The sequence below is a fragment of the Lampetra fluviatilis genome, chromosome 60 (assembly GCF_964198595.1).
Source record: "Lampetra fluviatilis chromosome 60, kcLamFluv1.1, whole genome shotgun sequence".
NCBI lineage: Eukaryota > Metazoa > Chordata > Hyperoartia > Petromyzontiformes > Petromyzontidae > Lampetra > Lampetra fluviatilis.
Window position 1 is genome coordinate 5000580 of NC_136334.1, and position 7500 is coordinate 5008079.

The following is a 7500-nucleotide window of genomic DNA, read 5'->3' on the forward strand; positions in this document are numbered from 1 at the left end:
TCATCATCATCACGGTGGCTAGGAGATGTTAACTACCTCGCCTGGTGTGCAGGAGGTCGTGGGTTCAATTCTGAACCTGACGCCTGCTGCATATTTGGAGTTTGCGTGTCTCTCTCTCTCATCATCATCATCACGGTGGCTAGGAGATGTTAACTACCTCGCCTGGTACACAGGAGGTCGTGGGTTCGATCCTGACCCTGATGCCTGCTGCTGTATATTTGGAGTTTGTGTCTCTCTCTCTCATCATCATCACGGTGGCTAGGAGATGTTGACTACCTCGCCTGGTGTGCAGGAGGTCGTGGGTTCGATCCCGACCCTAACGCCTGCTGCATATTTGGAGTTTGCGTGTCTCTCTCTCTCTCCGTGGTCTCGTGGATTTTTCTCGGGGTCCTCCAGTTTTTCCCCCCTCCACATTTAGAATGAACGTCACGCGTTTGGAGTTATTTGGCCGCTGTACTTTTCCGCACGACGACGATGACGACAAGACGCCCACTTCGCAAATAGCCACGCGGCTTCTCAAAGAAAGAGCTTACGCAAGCTCAGTGAGCTTTTACCCGGCGAAATAAAATAAAATCGCTTTTCAAAATGGGCCAGGTTTAGGTTGAGCACAATCCCAGGCCCCCTGTTCTGCCGAAACCGCCGTGTGAATTATCACCGATGTCTCTCCGGGCAGAGCAGACGATGCATCTTAGCCACGCAATGCAGGGCACACGCGTTGATTTATTCAGAAGTTGTTATTTATTTTTAACTTTTTTTTTTTATCAGGAATAAAAATGAATTCACTGCCCTGCTGTTGTCATATATATGCAAACTATTCAACTATTTTTATTTTATTTTACTAGGAAAAGCCTCGTGAGCTGTAGAAGTGTTTTCGAGAAGGGACCCTGGCTTTCACGAGAGATAACTCAACGAAGTTGCTTATCGTCACCACGTGGGAAATCAACACGCGTCGTGTCGATTCTAAATGTGGAGGGGAAAAAAACGGAGGACCGAGAGAAAAATCCACGCGACCACGGGGAGAGAGAGAGCAGCACCACTACCGTCACCACTGCCACCACCACCACTACCACCACCACCATCTCCACCATCGCCACCACCGCCACCACCACTACCGCCACCACCATCGCCACCATCGCCACCGCCACCATCGCCACCACCACCATCGCCACCATCGCCACCACCACTACCACTACCACCACCGCCACCATCGCCACCATCGCCACCACCGCCGCCACTGCCGCCACCACCACCACCACTACCACCATCGCCACCACCGCCACCAACACCACCAACGCCACCACCGCCACCACCATCGCCACCATCGCCGCCACCGCTCTACCACCACCACCATCACCACCATCACCACCGCCACCACCATTGCCACCATCACCACCATCGCCACTACCACCATCGCCACCACCACCGCCACCACTACCACCACCACCATTGCCACCACCATCGCCACCATCGCCGCCACCGCCACCATCACCACTACCACCACTACCACCATCGCCACCATCGCCACCATTGCCACCATCGCCGCCACCGCCGCCACCATCACTACCACCACCACCACCACTACCACCATCGCCACCACCTCCACCACCACTGCCACCAACACCACCGATCCCGACCCTGACGCCTGCTGTATCTTCCTCTCTCACCGCGTGGTCGCGCGGATCTTTTCCCCCAGGGGTCCTCCGCTTTTCCCCCTCCGCGTTTAGAATCAGCGCCACGCCTTTCACAGTCACTTGGCCGCCGTGCATTTCCACGCGGCGACGATGACGACGACGACGACGACGACGACGATGATCAGCCGCTTGGTTCCGCTCTCATTCGTGACGGCCGGGTCGCTTGTGACGAAAGATCTACGCGGTAGCTGCTCAGTGGCGAAATAAAAGATTTAAAATCGACCTCCGATTTCGCTCCGCTACACCCCCCCCCCCCCCCGCGCCCCCACACAGGTGAGCGGCCGTTGCCGGTGAGGGGCTGGCGGACGCACGAGGGAGATGCTCAAGGTGCCGCTCCGTCTGCGGCGACGAGCGCGCCACGCTCGCTCTGCGGGGCGGCCAGCGAACCCCCGGGACTTGAGCCGCACCGCACCGCACCGCAGGCGGGCGCCAACGATCCGCCATTGGAATTCCTCCGGGTGCTATGAGCCCCCCCCCCTCCCCCAGCTCGCCCCCCACCCCGGGCAGCTTTTGTCTTCCAGCGCGAGTGCCGTGTAGCAGAGGTAGCAACCGGGTACCCGATACCCGTACCCTACCCGATACCCGGCTACCCGTACCCGGCCACGTACGGGTACCCGTTTGAGACCCTGGTGCGGCCGGGTACGGGTAGGCCGTGAGTCACTGGTGAGTCACCGTTTGTCACTCATTTCCCAACGTCTTGTTTCTTCTCACAATTCAAGTTCCTAGAATCAACCCACCCGCGCCTGCAACATGGCTTCATCCCAGAGGTCGCAATCGGGTACCCGATACCCGTACCCTACCCGGCCGGGTACGGGTAGGGTACGGGTACGGCTGGGTACGGGTACCCGTTTGCGACCCTGGTGCGGCCAGGTACAGGTACGGGTAAGGAATCAAAACCCGTTTGCGACCTCTGCCGTGTAGCTACGCACGGCACGGCACGGCCCTTTGGGATTGTTTTTTTAATTCTTTTTGCACGACGTCTCTCACGGAGTCGTCGTGAGAGATGCCGGACGGGTTCTGGTGGACCCTGGGGGGGGTGGGTGGTGGGGGGGGTGGGTTGGGGGGGGGGGGCAGCCGGACTCCCAAGTTGTTAGCGGGCGCTGACAACCCGGGGTTCAAATCCTCCGCGGTTGTCAGCCGCCTGCGATTAGACCCGGCCGTCTCTTTTTGCGGTGAACTTTCTTGTCTCATCTTCTTGGTTCTTTCGGTAAAGTCACGTAGAAGGGAAATAATAAAATAATAACAATAAAACATAATAAAATACAATTCTCACGACGTTTCGGCCACAACGCAAGCAGCCGTCATCAGGTGAAGAACAGGTCTGTCGGAAAGACAGAGTCTGAATGAACACCACCAGGCTTGGCAGCGTATATTATATATACGGCAGACCTGTTCTTCACCTGAGGACGGCTGCTTGCGTTGTGGCCGAAACGTCGTGAGAATTGTATTTTATAATGTTTTATTTTTATTATTTTATTACTTCCCTTCTACGTGACTTTACCGAAAGAACCAAGAAGATGAATCCCTGCAGTCACGAAAGCTTTAAATCGAAACTTTCGGGTCTCGTTCACCGATGATCGACTGTTATTTTCCCCCCACGCACTCCCCTTAATTTTGGCAGATTGCAGTTGTTGCTGCTGCTGCTGCTGTTGTTGTTTCAAGCCGTGTGTCTACGTTCCGTTCCGTTCGGTCGGTCGTTCCCGCGACTTTCGGCAGATCCGCGGCCGTAGGGGCTGCCGATGAAAATCCTCGCCTGGGTTGGGTTGAATTTCGATTTAAAGCTTTCGTGACTGCAGGGATTCATCTTCTTGGTTCTTTCGGTAAAGTCACGTAGAAGGGAAGTAATAAAATAATAAAAATAAAACATAATAAAACAATTCTCACGACGTTTCGGCCACAACGCAAGCAGCCTGAGGACGGCTGCTTGCGTTGTGGCCGAAACGTCGTGAGAATTGTTTTATTATGTTTTATTTTTATTATTTTATTACTTCCCTTCTACGTGACTTTTCCGAAAGAACCAAGAAGATGGGTTGGGTTGACCCTTCGACGGACACTTTTGCACCCCCTTGTGGGTCGGTCGTCGTAGTTTCGCGCCGTGATCTTCCCCGAGCGCGACGAGGTCGACGGGGTTTTGCGTTCGCGTCGCTAGCGTTTTGCTCGGGCCTGCTCGTGACACGACAACTGATGCAGCCGCGGTCGGAATGTCGTCGTGTTTTTTTCTAACGAGGTTCAATAAAGTTACACGAATGATACGAAACGAATGGATCGGTTTGTTAAAGAGGGTTCATATGAAACTCGTCTTTCTCTGTCGCTCATCTCTATTGGTGACGCTCGCTGCCTTCTCTTCCTTCTTGACGGGGGATCAGTCGAGATTTGAAGCTTTCGTGACCGCAAGGATTCATATTTCTTAGGTTTTTTCGGTATAGTCACGTAGGTAAAAAATTTTTATTTATAAAAGTTGAATAAAAATTAAATAAGGAGCCGCACCTTAACTCTTGGAACCTCCCATTACAACCATTCTACACAACAGAGGCTCATTCCTGGCAGCGGTTTCAGCCGCACCACCTCTACATAACAAAAGGCTCAGTCCCGTTTACACCTTTAGATCAGCCGCACCTTAACAACTCTTGGAACCCCATGGGAACCTCATTTGCCAGTAAAAATATGATAATTGGTTTTTTACCCTTCTCTCTGGCAACAAAACTGACACCTTTTTGCAAGGAGTCATGTTTGCATAGAGCACAATACCTGCAGTCGTAATGCAAACAAAAAACACAACTCTGATAATGTTATGCACTATCCTTGAAGTTGATTGGTCCACACCCGAGACAGCTTTCCTTAGAGCCTCGTCTCACATGGGTTGGACCAGATGATGCCAAAAGGCGCACCCCACTCACCCATTCACTCGATTTGTGTCCAGATTGAATGTAAAGATTCAATCACGTGATCGTCTCACGCTCACCCCACTCACTCATTCACTCAATTTGCGTGTCCAGATTGAATGTAAAGATTCAATTGCCTGATCGTCACACGCTCACACCACTCACTCATTCACTCGATTTGTGTCCAGATTGAATGTTAATATTCAATCGCGCGATCGTCACACGCTCACCCCACTCACCCATTCACTCTCTGTGTGTCCAGATTGAATGTAAAGATTCAATCACGTGATTGTCACACGCTCACCCCACTCACTCATTCACTCTATTTGTGTCCAGATTGAATGTAAAGATTCAATCACGTGATCGTCACACGCTCGTCCCACTCACTCATTCACTGTATTTGTGTGTCCAGATTGAATGTGAAGATTCAATTGCCTGATCGTCACACGCTCACCCCACTCACCCATTCACTCTCGGTGTGTCCAGATTGAATGTAAAGATTCAATCACGTGATTGTCATACGCTCACCCCACTCACCCATTCACTCTCTGTGTGTCCAGATTGAATGTAAAAATTCAATCACGTGATCGTCACACGCTCTCCCCACTCACTCATTCACTCAATTTGCGTGTCCAGATTGAATGTAAAGATTCAATTGCCTGATCGTCACACACTCACACCACTCACTCATTCACTCTCTCTGTCCAGATTGAATGTAAAGATTCAATTGCCTGATCGTGACACGCTCACCCCACTCACTCATTCACTCTCTCTGTCCAGATTGAATGTAAAGATTCAATCACGCGATGGTCACACGCTCGCACCACTCACCCATTCACTCTATTTGTGTCCAGATTGAATTTAAAGATTCAATCACGCGATGGTCACACGCTCGCACCACTCACCCATTCACTCTATTTGTGTCCAGATTGAATGTAAAGATTCAATCACGCGATGGTCACACGCTCGCACCACTCACCCATTCACTCTATTTGTGTCCAGATTGAATTTAAAGATTCAATCACGCGATGGTCACACGCTCGCACCACTCACTCATTCACTCTATTTGTGTGTCCAGTTTGAATGTAAAGATTCACTCTCGCACACACAACATGAGACCTTGTCACCCACCACCTCGGGGTGGGGGGGGGGTCTGGAATTGAATTGTTGTTGGGGCTGTCGACGGCTGCCCACGGAGGGGGCTGGTGGCGGTTGGGAGGGTGGGGCTAGTGGGGGGTGTGGGCGGGGCTAGTGGGGGCTAGTGGGGGTGGGGCTAGTGGGGAGTGTGGGCGGGGCTAGTGGGAGGTGGGGGCGGGGCTAGTGGGGAGTGTGGGCGGGGCTAGTGGGAGGTGGGGGCTAGTGGGAGGTGGGGGCTAGTGGGAGGTGGGGGCGGGGCTAGTGGGAGGTGGGGGCTAGGGCGGGGCAGTGGGGGGGGGGCTGCTAGTGGGGGCGGGGCTAGTGGGAGGTGGGGGCTAGTGGGGAGTGTGGGCGGGGCTAGTGGGAGGTGGGGGCGGGGCTAGTGGGAGTGTGGGGGCTAGTGGGAGGTGGGGGCGGGGCTAGTGGGGAGTGTGGGCGGGGCTAGTGGGAGGTGGGGGCTAGTGGGGGGTGTGGGCGGGGCTAGTGGGGGGTGGGGGCTAGCGGGGGCGGGGCTAGTGGGGAGTGTGGGCGGGGCTAGTGGGGAGTGTGGGCGGGGCTAGTGGGAGGTAGGGGCGGGGCTAGTGGGAGGTGGGGGCTAGTGGGAGGTGGGGGCTAGTGGGGAGTGGGGGCGGGGCTAGTGGGAGGTGGGGGGTGTGGTCTAGCAAGGAGGCGTGTCCGTGGCTAAGCGACGAGCTGGTGACGTCGTGGCGGGCCGAGCGTGGCAGCATTGGTATAAACATGGGCATTTTCGTTCTTTTGACCCCCTCCCCCTCTCTCTCCATTGGTTGGCGTGTGCAGTAATTGGCCGCTTGCGCACAAGCGCTTCCACGTCCATCGCCCACCCTTTTGGCCTCGCCCCCCCCTCCCTCCCGATACGTTCCTTTCATTGGCTACCATAGTCTGATGAGCTCCCCCCTCCCTCTCCCTCCCCCCTCAACTCGCTTTTAAGGGATTACATCTTGAATCATTGCCTCACTTGATGCAGCTAATCTGGCTGTGACGGTCCCACCTGATGACGGAGACTTGTGTTGCCTCCGAAACGTCGTGATTTTTGTTTTTATTTTATTTTACTTTCTACGTGACTTTACCGAAAGAACCTAAGAGATGATTCCTTGCAGTCACGAAAGCTTCAAATCTAGAATTAACGACGCAGCTCCGCTGCTGCGTGGGGAGGGGTGCGACAGTGGATGGCTCTCATAGAGCAATGTCGCTCGCCCGCTCCTCCTCGTGTCTTGGCTCGAGTGGATAGAGCGACCAACCAGCCACCCACCAACTCATCCACCCACCAACTCATCAACCCACCCACCAACTCACCCACCCATCAACCCACCCACCAACTCATCCACCAACCCGCCCACCAACCCACCCACCAACCAACCTACCAACCCACCAACCAACCCACCCAGCAACCCACCCACCCACCAACCAACCAACCCACCAACCAACCCACCCACCAACTCATCCACCAACTCATCCACCAACCCGCCCACCAACCCGCCCACCAACCCGCCCACCAACTCACCCACCCACCAACCAACCATACCCACCCACCAACCCACCCACTTACCAACCCACCCACTAAACAACCCACCCAACAACCCACCCAACAACCCACCCACCAACCCACTCACCAACCCACCCACCAACCCACCCACTAAACAACCCACCAACCCACCCACCAACTCACCCACCCATCAACCCACCCATCAACCCACCCATCAACCCACCCACCAACTCATCCACCAACCAACCCACCCACCAACCAACCATACCCACCCACCAACCAACCA

General features: G+C 54.5%; 1 long non-coding RNA gene across 1 annotated transcript in view; it reads left to right on the forward strand.

Annotated features, from left to right (window-relative positions):
- LOC144950914 (uncharacterized) overlaps positions 1-2714 on the forward strand; it is a 12143-nt gene extending 9429 nt beyond the window's left edge. Inside the window, exon 3 of the long non-coding RNA XR_013640428.1 lies at positions 1965-2714. This is a non-coding gene — a long non-coding RNA (uncharacterized LOC144950914). The remainder of the gene's footprint in view (positions 1-1964) is intronic.
- Positions 2715-7500: the final 4786 nt, after the last annotated feature.